Source organism: Monodelphis domestica, chromosome 1, assembly GCF_027887165.1.
Source record: "Monodelphis domestica isolate mMonDom1 chromosome 1, mMonDom1.pri, whole genome shotgun sequence".
NCBI lineage: Eukaryota > Metazoa > Chordata > Mammalia > Didelphimorphia > Didelphidae > Monodelphis > Monodelphis domestica.
Window position 1 is genome coordinate 327574426 of NC_077227.1, and position 15708 is coordinate 327590133.

Below are 15708 nucleotides of genomic sequence, written 5' to 3' on the forward strand. Positions count from 1 at the left end.
GGAGCCCTAGATTTGGAATGAGAATCCCGGGTTTGAAACACTGTTCTTCCAGTTATTAGCTGTGTATGTAGCTCTGGCAGGTAACTTTGTCAGGTCCAAGTTTCTCAGGGCCTCCGTTTTGTTTTGTTTTCCCTTTTCTTTCATTTAGACCAGTCTTATGATTTCAGTGGTTTGGGAAATACCAAATGAAGGAAAGTACTTTACCAGTGCAGATCATTAAGTGTTGCACAAATTAGAGCCATAGGTACCAGGGACACTGAGAAATAACATGACTTTGCCTGAGGGCAAACATCTGGTATGTAGTAGGTAGGATTTTAACTCAGAACTTCCCGATTTTAAGGCCATCTCTCTTTCCCCTAAATTATGGTACCTCCCAGCAAGTTTCATGTTACTCTATAATCTAGAGTGTTCCTTTAGCTTTAATTCATAATCCTATAACCCTTCTAGGAAGTGCAAGTCTTATGATCACAATTTTATAGATGAGGAAATTGAAACAAAGCGAGGGAGGGGGGGCTTGCCTTATTTTATAGGATAATTAAGTGGTAGGGCTGGGAATCCTGGTATTCTGGCTCCCAGGCCAGTCCTCATTCCACCACATTTATCATATAAACTATAAAGTACTTTGGAGATTTGGGGCAGCAGTCAGTAAATATTCTCCTTAGTCTTAACCATAGCAAAAAAAGAAAAGAACAATTAATTTCAGGTTCTAGCTCTAATATCCTAGCTGTTTGAAATTAGGTGAGTCACTTATTCTGCTTACTTCTCAGTGCTCTAAACTATAAAATCGGGGTAGTCTGTGCATGTTCTGAGTCATCCTTATTCCAACTTTAGCTTGCATAGATGGAGCAGATCTCCAGACCTTGGCTAGCTGTATTTCCTGCTTAGGGTTCTAGGGGTAGCCCTGCAGGGTAAAGAGTGATCCTGAAAAATTATTGAATTGAGCCCTCACTGGTATGCTTCTCTACAAGATTATTCAGAATCAATTTAGCCAGTCAGTCTTAAATAGCTTTTAAAAAGGAGTATTTTCTAAGACATGACAGCTAGGTGACACAGTGGATAGACTGCTGGACCTGAAGTCAGGAAGATTCATCTTCCTGATTTCAAATTTGGTGTTAGACCCTTACTAGCTGTATAATCAGGGACAAGTCACTTAACTCTGCTTGCCTCAGTTCCTCATCTGTAAAATGAGCTGGAGAGGAAAAAGGCAAATCATCCAGTATAATTGCCAAGAAAATCCCAAAGAGTTGGACATTACTGAAAATACTGGACAATAGAAATTTTAATTAGATGATACAAAAACAGTTGGTATAAACCCCTTCTCCAAAGTGTTTGGTGGGTGACATACTCTACAATAAGGACTTGCAGAATCAAGGGGGAAAGCCTGCTCAAGCTTGGAGAGTAAACATAGCAAAGGAACGACTCATAGATCCTAGTTGCTGGAAGACTTTTTCTTTATGGGGTGGGTATTCAAGAAGTTCTTAACTCTGGTGAATCTATATTTAGTTTGTCATTGGCTCCAGATGTATTCTCTTCCTCCTGCTGATATGGTGACACCATTTAGAATGTCAATGGAAAGATGGCAAATTTAGCATTTTCTAGACTACTTGAAGATGGAATTATTTTATGAAAATGAGATGTGGTAGCCCTAAAGGTGCCTAAGGGATAGGTTGACCTGACCAAGGCTGAAGGCATCTCAAGGTTCCTCCTGAGAGAGCTTCACTCTCACATTTCTGAAATTCCCCATTCTAGCTAAATCTGTGCTTTTATAGGAGACCCAGAAAGTATAATGAAATCTCACACCCAATTGGATCAGACTCCTTGTCTTGGGTCATTTCACTCTATCAAATGGCTTTCAAAAATTTTTTGCAATTTGTCTAAGATTTTTTCATTAAATGAAAATGTTCACATATCAGGATAAAATGGGAGTAGAGAATGTATTGGCTTCAACCTTGCTCTTACATTGGGCTCATAAGACTTACATTGTATATAGCAGAGGGTTGTTTTAAGCATGGAATGAGATAATGGATGTGAAAGTGCTCTGTAACTATAGAATACTCACTCTATAAAGAGAGGTTAAGTGAAGTTCTAGCAGTGTGCCAAGTATACTGCAGATGAATTTGCAAATGATAGCAAAATTCCAAACACTAGGGAGACATGTAGTAGGGTATTCAGACAAGTGTTGATCATTTTTTGTTCTGATAGGTTTTAGACTGATTTCTGGTAAAGTGGAAACTTGAAATTCTAGAGAGAGTTTCTTTAGAGAGCTCTAGAGAACTGGATTCAAATCTCATGTCTGATACATGATAATTGTGTGACCATTCATGCATCATTTATCCTCTCTGAATCTTAGTTTCCTCATCTTTAATAACTGTATCATGGCATTGTTGCGAGGACTAAATGCAGAAAAAGTGCTCTGTAAACCTTACTGAGCAGAAAAGATTTCAGATATTATTACTACATACATTTTTAAAACTTAAAAAAGCAATTTACTCCCAATAGATCTGAGAACTAGGTAGTTCAAGTGTTATTATCCTAATATTTCCGAGGAGGCAACTGAGGCACAGAACTAAAGGCCTTGACTAGCACACAGCTAATTGTCAGAGGTGAAACTTAACCAACAGTCTCTGACAAAATGCACACCATTTTTTGTTATTCTGTCCTTCAGTGTTATGCCTTGTGGTTTACAAAGTACTTTACATATGAAACACCTTTTCCAAAATGGGCAAGATTTGGAAATTGAAATGGATGCAGTCAGAAGCTTTTGGTCTGCATCCACCTCTGGCTCAGGGTGGCTTTTGGGAAGGTGATGGAATTTCTCTGAGCAGGAAGAAGGAGGTCGACTTTGAGCAGAGAGTGGCCAGGGGCAGGGAACTGAGAGAGATGAGATGCAGAGGTAAGTGATTGGATCTGTGCCTGCGAGGAGGGGTTAGTTTCCAGCCCAGAGCTCAAAGCTTTCCAACATCCTCTCTCCACTTTTTGTAGCTCAAGGGAAGAGAAAGTAACTTTGCTATCTCTCAGGGGGTTCAGCTATGCTGTCTTTGGAAGTTTCTTTTGTTTAAAATTTGCTTTAATCTTTATGCTATTAAAAGCCATGGTTAACTATTAAAATGTGTGTGCTAATGCCTGAATGCAAAGGGTTGAGGGATAGGGGGTAGTTTTAGGGTGGGGAGCTTGGGAAAAACTCAGAACAGAGAGAATTAATTCACCAGGATTTCTCTGGATGGTGAAACAAGTTAGTAGCAGTTTGGGAAGTGCACATGCATATAAACCATTCCCTGCTGCCTGAAAGGAAAGCACTTCTTAGTGAGAATAAGCAGAGGGAGTATTTAAGAGAAAATCAGGCCCCAAAGTTGCTTCAGGAGCAGGATGATGGTTAGTAAAAGTGGATGACACCCTGCTAGGTCTCCTCAAATAGTCCAGCAACAGCAACTACAGCTGTTACATATACACGCTCTTGTGAGCTCCTTATTATAACTCAGTGAAATAGGGAGTGTAGGCATCATTGTCTCCATCGTTCAGATGGGCAAGGTGAACTTCTAAGGCATTTAGACTTTATTCTGTGGTCAATGGAAAACCCAAGTACATGTCTCTCCCATAAAAGCCCATCTTCTTTTCCTAAAACTTTCTTCTTGTCCAATTAACTGCATTGTTTTGTAAAGGTTTGGGTCCTTTCCTTAGGCCCTGTAACTGAAGACTCACTCTTCTATCAAATACGGAACTGCACGAGATTAATGAATTAACTAAAAGGTTGTCATTTGGAAAGTTTTGCTTTAAATGATTGAAATTAAAGAAATGGTTTCTCCCTTTTTAATGTGCCTATAAAACGACTTCACTTTCCTGTTGAACAATATAGCCTCCATTCTCATTATCAGAATCATAAAAAAGATTGAAATGATGGTTTCTTTTTAAAATGCAAAGTGTTTTATGCCAGAAGTTCTGAGAAATTAGATTTATCTTTTTCTTCTTGCAGGTCTAAAAAGAATGACTTATTTTTTGGTATTTTCTTCATAAGCTATTGATTCACATTTTATTTTCTCCCTTCCTTTACAAAAATTCTATCTATGCCTATTGACAATGGAGAAAGATCACAAAAATTATGGTTTTAAGAAGACAAAGAGAAAGGATTAAGTTGTTCAAAAGAAAAGTTATAAATGTGGTTCAGGGATGGAGATGGGATGCACATTAATTCAAGGCAGGCTTCTTATTGGATTATGGGCTGATTGTGTTTACAAATAGACCGCCAGAAGGCTTTTAATTTGGGGGCAATTTCATTGTTCATAGATATATATCTAGCTGGATATATATCTATGAAATTATGTGGTTATGTGTTTTAAATGAGATACTGCTCCTTTCTGTTTAATGTAATATATGCTTCTATTTTACAACACAATGTCACACACAACTGAGGAATTTTCCAACAGTTTTATTTGAAATATCATCATCGATGAAAGATGTAAACAATGTTATGTTGATAGACTCAGCTAAAATTTGAATTCATTGGAATTTAGCAATCGCTGGGTATAACAAGGGAGGATGTTATTGAAATGCATGAGTTCTGGGTCTTCCTATATTTCCAGCCTCATTTATATTCTGGCAAAACTGTTTATTATTCCCTTCAACTGGACCAGTGAACAATTAACTGCTTAGAACATCACAGAGGGCTGGACTAAGAAGTAGCCAATCTGGACTCGATCTTGGTCCATACTAGATGTGTGACCTTTGGCAATTTACTTCACCTCTCACTTCCCTCAGTTTCTTCACCTGTAAAATGGGGATAATCAGATAAGTGGGAATAATAATATTATAGTATATAATATCTCTTTCAGAGTTTTCTTTGGGGAAAGTGCTTTATGAATTTTTTTTAAAAACTATATGTGTGCAAGATAAAATTATGTGCAAAGACCTTGATGGAAAGGATTGAAGAAAAATAAGCAGATGATTTTGAAAATGTTGTAAGTGGTTTTTTTAATTACCTCTGGAGTTGTAGAATATGAAAAAATAGATGCTATATCATTTATATAACCCATAATGGTTAACTATGCAATAATGAAAAAAAAAGAATTGAATTTAAGAAATGTGTTTTATCTTCTGCCCTAAACCCTATCTGAATAATTTTTTTTTTGCCTTCTCTCTGCTGAAATGAGTTGATGGTGAAGAAAGACCTGGGAGAGACATTGTATAACAAGGATAAGGAAGGGGATTGCATTCCTGAATTTATTGAGTGCTTGCCTTTGATTCTGTTTTCATCTGAAAGTTGAAATGTACAAAGAGCCAGCAGATGAGCAACTTTAGACAAATTTGCAATGTTGACAGCATATTGCCCAAACACATGACCAATCAAACACTTTGCAGAGGATCATGAAAATTTAGAATGAGAAGGGCCTTCAGAATCAGAGAACACAGAATGTCACACAATTAGAAGGGACCTTAGATCACAGAGTGTCAGAGCTTGCATGGGCCATAGAATATAGTGTTGGATATGGAGGAGACCTAAAAGACCAAAGAGCTATGGAATAGAAGAGCTGAAAGGGATTGGTTCTAGTTCTTTGTGGACTAAAATGGTAGTCTGAATTTAACACAATGAATTTTTTAAAATTAATTTTTATTGATCTTTTATTTTTACACCATTTTTGTTTTGGAATCTCCTATTCAGTGAGAAATAGAATAAAAGAGAGAGAGAAAAAAGAAAGCTATCAACAAAACTAACTCATATATCCCCTGTCAAAGAGTTTATATCATGGAGGCAGCTAGGTGGCTCAATGACCTGGAGACAGGAGGTCCTGGGTTTGGATATGACCTCAGATACTTCCTAGCTGTGACCCTGGACAAGTCACTTAACTCTAGTTACCTAGTATTTACAGTTCTTCTACCTTGAAACCCATACATAGTATCAATTCTAAGACAGAAGGTAAGGTTTTTTTTTTTTTTAAGATATATGTAATTCATTCATTCATTATTACCCAACTTGACAAAGAAAGGAAGGAGGTATATGTACATTTTTTTAAACTCTTCTTTAATGCCTTACTAGGTCATTATAATCACAGTTTTGTTTCATTGTGTCTTGGTTCTACTTATTTCACTTTAATTTTGTACTTATAAGTTTTCTTATGCCTCTTTGGATTTTTCATCTGCATTTTTTTCTAATAGCATAGTAGTATTGCATGACATTTATATACCATGAACCATTTTAGACCCTCCCCAGGCCATGAACATCCAAGTCTATAAAAAATTTAATAAGTATAAATGTAAATCTTAATACTTGGGTTCAAAATCTTGGCTTCACTAGTATAGAATGGAAAAAAAAAATGGAATGGCAGGAAAAAATACATGAAATTTTGATGAGAGTTAACTAGATGATGCAATAGATAGAGCCCTAGAGTTAGAAAGAGCTGAATTCAAATGTGGCCTCAGACACTTATTAGCTGTGTGACCTTAGGCAAGTCACGTAACCTGTGCTTTTCTCCATTTTCTCATTTGTAAAATGGGGATAATAATAGCACTTATTTCCCAAAGTTGTCACAAGGATCAAATGAGATAATAATGGTAAAGTGTTTAACATAGTATCTAATACATAGCATGAGTACTATAAATGTCAGCTCTTATTATTGTTTAAGCTAGATATAAAACATCATGGTGACCAAGCAGGCAAAAAGAACTCAAGTCATTGTAACCTTTACTGAAAGATGCATGAAGTCTATATAACAAGGGAAACATGAGATTCTGAGAGTCCAGTTAGGAAACTGTTTTGGGGTCTAAGATACATACTTTGTTTCCATCTTTTTGCTACCACAAAATGTGCTGCCAACTATACTTTTTAAGTTCAGTTTTCTTCCTTCTTTATTATTTTGCCAGTCTTTCTCTTTATTTGAATGTACATGTCTGTATCCTTGGTGACATCACCTATGCTACTTCTTATATGCAAGTCATCAATGGTTACAACCCTCTTAAATCCATTGTGTGCCTTTTCATTGTTTTTTGGGTTACTTCCAATTTTGATTCTTCTGATTCATAGCCTGGTCTGTGATTCATAGCCATATAATGACACTGGAAGAACATTAGTATTTAAAAGGTGGACTTTTATATCAGACAGTGAATTGATGTTGTCATAAGTGCTGCCCGATTTCCTAAATGCAATCCAGTCTGTTTTCCTTCTATTTGATTCTGGGTTCAACTCTTTGTCCAAGATACAAGGAATGATGGACTAATTTAATGAGCTGCCCATCCAACCACATGTCATAATTTAGGCACTAGGCATACTTTATCCATTTTTAGTATGTGAATTCCTGAGCCGACTTCTTTTGAGTGACTATGGATCTCATTGAGGTGGCCCTGTAGTTTTCTGGGGCTTGAATCAATCAACACAATGTCATCTACCAAAGGAACATCTGGAGAACTCTATCATCTATAGAAAATCTCTCTTCTATTTGGACATTGCCTCTGACATTGGTGAGCACATTTGGTTTACACATGTCTTTTTGTTTTGTTTTGTTTCATAGTGATAACCAGAAGACATTGAACAAAATTATCTCTGTGGTTACTTCCATAAAAAAAAGAAAATTATGATTTTTCATCTATGTATTGATATACACTTATTGGAAGGGAGTTATAAAGGCTGAATTTTCCCCTCCTTGATGATATTGGGGGGGGGGTATAGGTAGGAATAGGAGATTAAATGTAACATCCCCTCTAGGCTATTTACCCAATTTGCATTCACATTTCCAGGTTGGTTTCCCAAAGAGCAGCTGCTACCTTAGGTTCTAAGGATAACCGTACAGTTCTACACTCCTAATACTCTGGTCCATGAACCCTCATCAGTGTGCTTCTCATTAACAATCAGGAATTTTAGGCATGGTGGTACATGCCAGAGAAGGGTGAACAGATTCAGGTCTGTGCCATTCAAGGGTTGGACCACTGAGTTGTCACTGTATTTCTAGCCTGGGAGACCAATTCTATCACCATCCTGCCCCTTACCACCTCCCCCCCTTCCCAAAAAATCAACCAGTAGACTCATTTCGTTCTTAGCAAACTAAGGCATAACAAGAATAATAGTTACATAGCAATATTTTAAGATGATCAACCATGAAAGATAGCCAGCCATTCACAGCAATTCAGAACAATTCTGAAGGACTTCTGACTACCTACCTCCAGAGAAAGAACTTTTGGAGTTGGAATGCAGATTGGAGCATGCATTTTTTCACTTTAGTTTATTTGTGTTTTTATTTTAAAGTCTTAGTTTTATATGAGTATTCTCTTAACAACAATGACCAATATGGAAGTATGTCTTGCATAGTAATACATGTATAAAACAGATCAAATTGTTTACCATCTATGGGGAGTGGGGGTGTAGGAGGATAGGGAGGGAGACAATTTGGATCATTCAATTTTGAAAAATATTTGTTGAAAACTGTTCTATCATATAATTGTGAAAATAAAATATATAAAAAGAATAATAGTTATAAATATTTCCCCCATGGATCTTGGGTGCACTCTCCCTCACAGATAGCATTCATGAGTAGAATGGCCTCAGAGGGTCCAGTAGTGAGGTACATGTGTGGGAAAAGCACCTCAAAACTTTGATACTGCAAGACCTTGATTTCCTTTCTCCCTTCATGAAGCTCATTACATTTGTTTGCCAGAGGCCTCCCTCCTTTAAAGGTATTTCCTCCAGCAGAAGATTGTCTCTCAATATCGACATCTGTTTGGAATGTGTACCTTTGTTGAATGATAGAAAGAGTGTCTCTAACTGGCCCAATAGCTACAGTGGCATAAAAATGTGAAAAGAGGAGATATCTACACTCCCTCACCCCTTAGGGTTCTCTTCCTCAAAACACCCTAGAGCCTGCATTTCTTCTGGAATCTCTAACTTCTACTCCTTCAAGGCCCATTCCTTTGAAGCTTCTAGGGCTAGCATGCTTGATCATCCAATTTCATTGTTCCCTTTTTTACATGATTAGAGAAGAATTTGAAGCTGATAAAGAGACTGAATCACAGACTCATCTTATTTGCTCCTTTAAAATTCATTATTTGTGACTATCAAATGAGAAAGAAAGAAAAAGAAAGGAAGGAAGGAATGAAGAAACAAGAAAAATAAAAAGAGAAAGGGGAGAATCCTTGTGGCACCTCATTTACATAGTGATTCTGGGGTGGGGGTTGCAGGCTGAAGGAAGACAGGAATAGAATGTGAAATATATTTACTCCAACCAGTAAATAGGATATTTTGACTGAACTTTAGAATTCAAAGAAAGTAGTAAAGTAGAATCAACCTAGGAAGAGAGGTTGAAGTCAGATTATGAAGGGCTTTAAAAGTCAAAGACATTTATATTTGATTATAGAGGCAATAGAGAGCCACTGAAGCTCTTTGAATAGGGTAGTGACATGGCCAGATCTGTACTTTGGTTGCATGCATAGATTTGAAGGTCATCCCCTTAGAAATGATAGTTGGTTCTCTTGGAGGATGATGAGATGACAGAAAGAGACAGAGACAGAGGCAGAGAGAAGAGACAGATAGACACAGACACAGAGACAGAGAGAGACAGAAAGAGAGATGGAGAAAGACATACAGAAAGAGACAGAGAGAAAGGAGATAGCAAGAAGAGACTAAGTGTCCAGAAAAAACAAAACAAAACAAAAGAGGATGCAGCATGGATGAGATGCCTCTGAAGCGGGCTGTGAAGGAATGTAGGAAGAATGAGAAATCATGTGGAGAGAAACATGATGGAAATGTCACAAAACCTTGGGGAAGAGTAAGGTAGTTACATTAGTCATGCTTTTTATTTTTCTTCAATTCTGTCTAGCTCTTTGTGACTTCATAGAACAGTGATGGTAAACCTCTTAGAGACAGAGTGCCACATTCCTCCACACCCCTGAGTGCTGGGCATGCCCTGCCCTATCACTTACCACCCTAATCCCCCACAGGGGAGGGAGGGAGCTTTCTCACTGGGCTGCAGGGCAGAGGGGTGAGGGAAGTGAGGAATATCCTAAGCAAGATTAGAGAGGAGAGTAACCTGATTTCTCTGTTCCCCTCCATCTGTGAGCCACCCACCTTACTCCCATTGTATTGCTAGGCAGAGGGGCAGGGGATGTGAAAAAACGTCATCAAGCAGGATGGAGATGGAGAGGGGACCAGCTCTGCCCATGTCCATCTGCCTTTCTAGTAATGAATTTGGGGAGGGGTGGAGGGTGGCTGGATGCCCACAGAGAGAGCTCTGCATGCCATCTTTGGCACCCATGCCATAGGTTCACCATCATTGTCATAGAACATATTTTCCTCAGGTTTTTCCGGGCAAAGATACTAGGGTGGTTTGCCATTTCCTTCTCCAGGGGGTTTGGGCAAACAAAAGTTAAATGACTTGCCCATGGTCATATAGCCAATAAGCATCTGAGGTTGTATTTGAACTTAGGTCTTCCTGACTCTAGGGCCAGTGCTTTATCCATTGAGCCATGTAACTACAACAACATAGACAAGAGAGAAATTTCCATGGGTGAGGACTGCTTTCAGAGAGCAGATTGAAGAGGTTTGAGAAGTGAGTGGCAGGTGAAAAGGTAGAGAAAGTAAGTGTAGAAAGTTTTTTCTAATAGCTTGGCTATGTGAGGCAAGATAGAGGAAGATACAATGTAGAGAAAGTAGGAGCAAGTGAAAGTTTCCTAAATGTTCTGATAAAGCATCAGAAAAAAACATCAGAAGACTTTTGTAGTGGACTATGATTGCATCCATGTATGTCATCTCTGATCATCTGGTTTAGCAGTTCTTGTCTTTCCCACAAATATTCTTTTTCCTGAACTTTCTGCTTTGACTCTGAATAGTGGCTTAGATGGAATGTGTATTTTACTCAATGGGGCTTTTTTTGTATCCTAACATATACTTGTTACTCTTCCTTTCCATGCTGGGAAGGGATGTTATCAAGTCTGTATTCTAGGTTTAGAGTAGGGTTTGCACATTTTCTCTGGGTTTCAGCTACTCTCTTGAATGAAAGAATCTCAGGCCTGGAAAGGACCATTCAAGGCCACATAGTCTAAACCATCCTGACCTAAGAAATTGCTCCACAACATCATTAGTCAGCAGTCACATAGCCTCTATCTGCCTGGATTCCTCTTATAGGATTGCACATTCCAGTTCTGGATTTCTAGTTCTGATTTCCAGAAAGCCTTTTGTTATATTTAATTGATATCAATATACTTATAATTTCTTTAAAACATTCCTAATTTTGTACTCTTGGGTTTAATAGATTGTCATCCTTTTTCTACATGGAAATTATTCAATTATTTGAACATATCTATCACTTTTATGTTAGTTTTCACTTTTTTTTTCAGAATAAACAACCCTACCTTCTTACACTGATCCTCATCTGGTATGGTTTCCAATTTCTTTACTACCCTTTATCCCAAGAAACAAATTCTGTAGAAATGCAGACTGATGACTGCATCTGCAGGGGTTCCATAGCCCCTTAAGAGCCAAAATAAAGAGTTTTTGCCCCCAAAGGCCTTGGTACTATCAAATGGTTTTAGTATCAGAAGCAAATAGGATTTTTAATGTTGGAAATGACATTAAAAAAAGATGCATTAACATCTATTTTGCTGCTGCACCCTAGGGATCATAAGACCTTTCTATTTGATTTGCAACTGTGTTGTCTTTCCCTTCTAGAATATGAACTCTTAAGAGAGGGGATTTTTTTTTCACTTATCTATTTGCATCCCCATATTTTTTCTTTCTTTTTCCTTCCTTCCTTCCTTCCTTCCTTCCTTCCTTCCTTCCTTCCTTCCTTCCTTCCTTCCTTCCTTCCTTCCTTCCTTCCTTCCTTCCTTCCTCCCTCTCTCCTTCTCTCCCTCCCTCCCTCTCTCCCTCTCTCTTTCTTCTTTCTTTCTCTCTTTCTCTCTTTCTTTCTCTCTCTCTCTCTCTTTCTTTCTTTCTTTCTTTCTTTCTTTCTTTCTTTCTTTCTTTCTTTCTTTCTTTCTTTCTTTCTTTCTTTCTTTCTTTCTTCCTTCCTTCCTTCCACCCTCCCTCCCTCCCTCCCTTCCTCCCTCTCTCTCTCTCTCTCCCTCTCTCTCCATCTCTCTCTTCCTTCCGTCCTTCCTTCCTTCCGTCCTTCCTTCCTTCCATCCTTCCTTCCTTCCACCCTCCCTCCCTCCCTCCCTTCCTCCCTCTCTCTCTTTCTCTCTCTCCCTCTCTCCCTCTCTCTCCATCTCTCTCTTCCTTCTGTCCTTCCTTCTTTCCTTCCTTCCATCCTTCCTTCCTTCCATCCTTCCATCCTTCCATCCTTCCTTCCTTCCTTCCTTCCTTCCTTCCTTCCTTCCTTCCTTCCTTCCTTCCTTCCTTCCTTCCTTCCTTCCTTCCTTCCTTCCTTCCTTCCTTCCTCCTTTCCTTCTTGATGATATAATTTATATGTGCTTAGGAAGAAATAATTGAGTATTTTCTAAGACTTTCTTTAGGATGACTAAAGTAAACTGGTGAACATAGGAAAGGTAATGTGACCTCAATCTCTTTCCTTTCCAGTTTCTTCCATGGGGTAGACTCAGAGTGTCAACAGAGGAAGTGAGAAGAAAGCAGTCATTCACCTATGCCCTTCCATCAAAGTACTGAGTGTATAGATGCTAATCCTTAAATACCCATTACATTCTTTCACAAGGATATTATTTTATCTGGTACATAAAGTTTTATAATGAAAGTTGTAATTTTTTTCTTTGCTTTTGTGTAATGTCAGGCAAAAGAGAAAATGTTGAGAGTATTAAATGCACCATATAAGGCTAATTATACTATAAATCTTTGAACCATCCAGACTGAGAGCAGGTAGGTGGATGGAGGGAGGTAGGGGCACCTACAGGAAAGATTTTAGTTTTTACTCGTGGGAGATGATATTGAATAGAATTGGACATTTCCTTAAATGGAATCAGTGGCACAAATATAATAAAAGAAAAAGAAGAAAGAAACCATAATTTTACCAGTGGGTACTTTTCCTCTGCTAGCATAAATCTCAACCATTCTACACATATTGTTCTGACAGAAAACATTCCCTCCTTGTACTCCACACATTTCAATGGTTGTCCTCCATGCCTAGAATTCTCTCCCTCCTCCAATCTTCCATGACCTGCAGTTCGTCTTTAGAAAATATACCCATAGTCCAGTGCCTGTACTGGAAAACTTTTCCAGTTTGTTAAGATCTGTCAGAGCCCGTGTTTGACAAACAAAGCCTTTGAGAATTTAGGATCACCCCCTAGTCCAAGATGAAGCATAGGAGGAAGACAGAGAGAGCGCAGGAATTAGAAACAGAACCTGCAGACCAGTGCTCTTGCCACTGCACTAGTCATAAGATCAAAGAATCTAGAAGTGGAAGGAATCTTCCTTTGTCTTAAATCTAATCTGGCCATTTTACAGATGAGGAAAGTGACTTATGCTAGGATACAGTTATTAAATAGTAAATCTGAGAATCAGTTTTCTGACTTAGTCAACTAAAATGTTTTAATAAGTACATACCACATATCAGCATTGTGCTAAGAGATAGGGATACCCATGCAAAAGTGAAAGTCCTTGCTCTCAGGGAACTTACATTTTAATAAGTTTATATTACACATATATGGAAGTGGTCATCAGGGAAGGGAGATTAATCTGAAAAATCACAAGGATTATGAGCATAGAATTAAGGCCTTTTGTTGTTACATTCTTTTTAATATGGACCAGCAACAAAGTAGATGGCTAAATACATTCTGATAATCTGGTAGATGATGGGATATGATGTGAGTTTATTCTCACAGTCATCTAGATATAGTCAATTCATTTATCCATTCACCAGTCAGATGTGATAACCTCAAATGCATTTTTTTTCCAATGCTCCACAGTAGAAAAGTAAAGGTCAAATAGAAGATATAGGAAGCAACACAAGAAGCAAAAGTAGATTATTAGGCTATAAACAGGATCATAGGCATCAATAGAGCAGGGGATATGGTAGTTTGGGGAAAGTGGTAAAAAACCAATTTCTTCACTAATACAAAAAGGACCCCAAGTATCTTCATTTTACCTGTTATGACTTTCTTATCAGTTCATCTTTGCCTCATCTTGTCTACTAGATTAACCTCTATTTTCCTAATAAGTCTTCTTCTCTTTCATCCCCATTCCAATATCTTCCATACCAGCTACATAAGGTTGCATGTTTAAAACCATACTAATAAGAACAACGACAATAAAAATAGTCCTTTCAAAGTCTAATCTATCTTTTTTTTTTTTCTGTGAGAGTCATGGGGGAACAACAGTAAAGTAGGGGAATGCCAGCTAGGGTGATATCCAGTAAAGACTTCCAGTGCCCAGAGCCTGCTGTGAAAACCTGGCAGGAATTTTGCTATACTGACAAAGTGAGCTTTGGTCATACCAGTATTTGAATTAGCCTACAGAAGATGAGCTTATGATCTAATACATTTATTCAATTACAAAATGTACTTATGCAATTCACTTGTCCAGTAGCCTGAAGAACATAAAATATAAAATAAAACTAGGACGTTTTTGATTTGTCCCAGGACCTTTTCTATCTGACCTCAATTAAAGACAATGAGAACAAGATGGATAATCATTATTATAAGCATAAACATATTCATAAGGAAATTGTAGAAACCATGCTTAAAAATATCCCAACAATACCACCAAAACCCAAAAAATCAAACCAGCCCACAACACTGTAGATTGCAAAAATTTAGCACACCAAAAACATAGAAAGGCAAGATTGAGTTGCCAGAATTATATGCCAGAAGCCTTTTATTCTCCATAAACTGAGATGACAAATCCATTCACCAGAAATAAAAAGAAACCCTCAAAATTAAATTCAAAATATCCTTGGAAATTCAACAAATAAATTATACTGGAACTAGGACATTATCACAGTCAAAATTATTTCCCATAATTGCCAGGGCATAACATTGACTCATAAAACCTTAAAAATAATTGTAATAGATTTTGCCATTTGAATACTTACAATCAAAAAATTACTTGCAATGATGTCATGGGGACTAGGCCTATCATTTCTTTGCTATAGGGAACTCTCAGGTGAGGAAATTCCCTCTAAAAATACAGGTAGATAACTTTTTCTACTTATAGTCTTAGAAAGTTCCTAAACCACAGAGAGGTTAAGTGACTTGCCCAGTGCTATATCTCTGGTATATAGCTGATATATATTTGGACCAAGGTCATCTTGACTTCAAAGACCATCCACCATATCATACTGCCTTGACAAGGAATGAAAAGTTTTCAAAATACAGAACCTTAAAGGAAAAAAAAATGAAAAGTATATGACAGGGGCAGCTAGGTGGCTCAGCAGACAGAGCTCCAGGCCCAGAGCTGGGAGATCCTGGGTTCAAATTTGGCCTCAGGTACTTTCTAGTTCTGTGACCCTGAGCAAATCACTTAATCCCTAGCCTTTACTCTTCTGCCCTGGAATTAGTATTAAGTATTCATTCTAAAACAGAAACCAAGGGCTTAAAAATAACCCCCCAAACAAAACAAAAATTATATGGCAACAGATTAAAATATGTATCATCCTCATCTTCCTTTCTGCCATTGGAGGTATCTTGAAAACACTTTCAGTAAGCCTACAAAAGATGACTGTAAACCTTAAAGATTTTATTCAATTGCAAAAAGTAATGATTATATTCAACAGCATAATACTCATTCAAACATTAAATACAAAAGAACCAAAAGAATATAACTTGCCTCAGAACATTTCTATCTGA

At 37.7% G+C, this 15708-nt stretch overlaps 1 long non-coding RNA gene across 1 annotated transcript; it reads left to right on the forward strand.

Annotated features, from left to right (window-relative positions):
- Positions 1–9817: 9817 nt before the first annotated feature.
- Positions 9818–12637, forward strand: LOC103097864 (uncharacterized). The gene is made up of 3 exons (XR_457666.3): positions 9818–10153; positions 10401–10551; positions 12491–12637. It is a non-coding gene; the product is annotated as an uncharacterized LOC103097864 (long non-coding RNA).
- The last annotated feature ends 3071 nt before the right edge of the window (positions 12638–15708 follow it).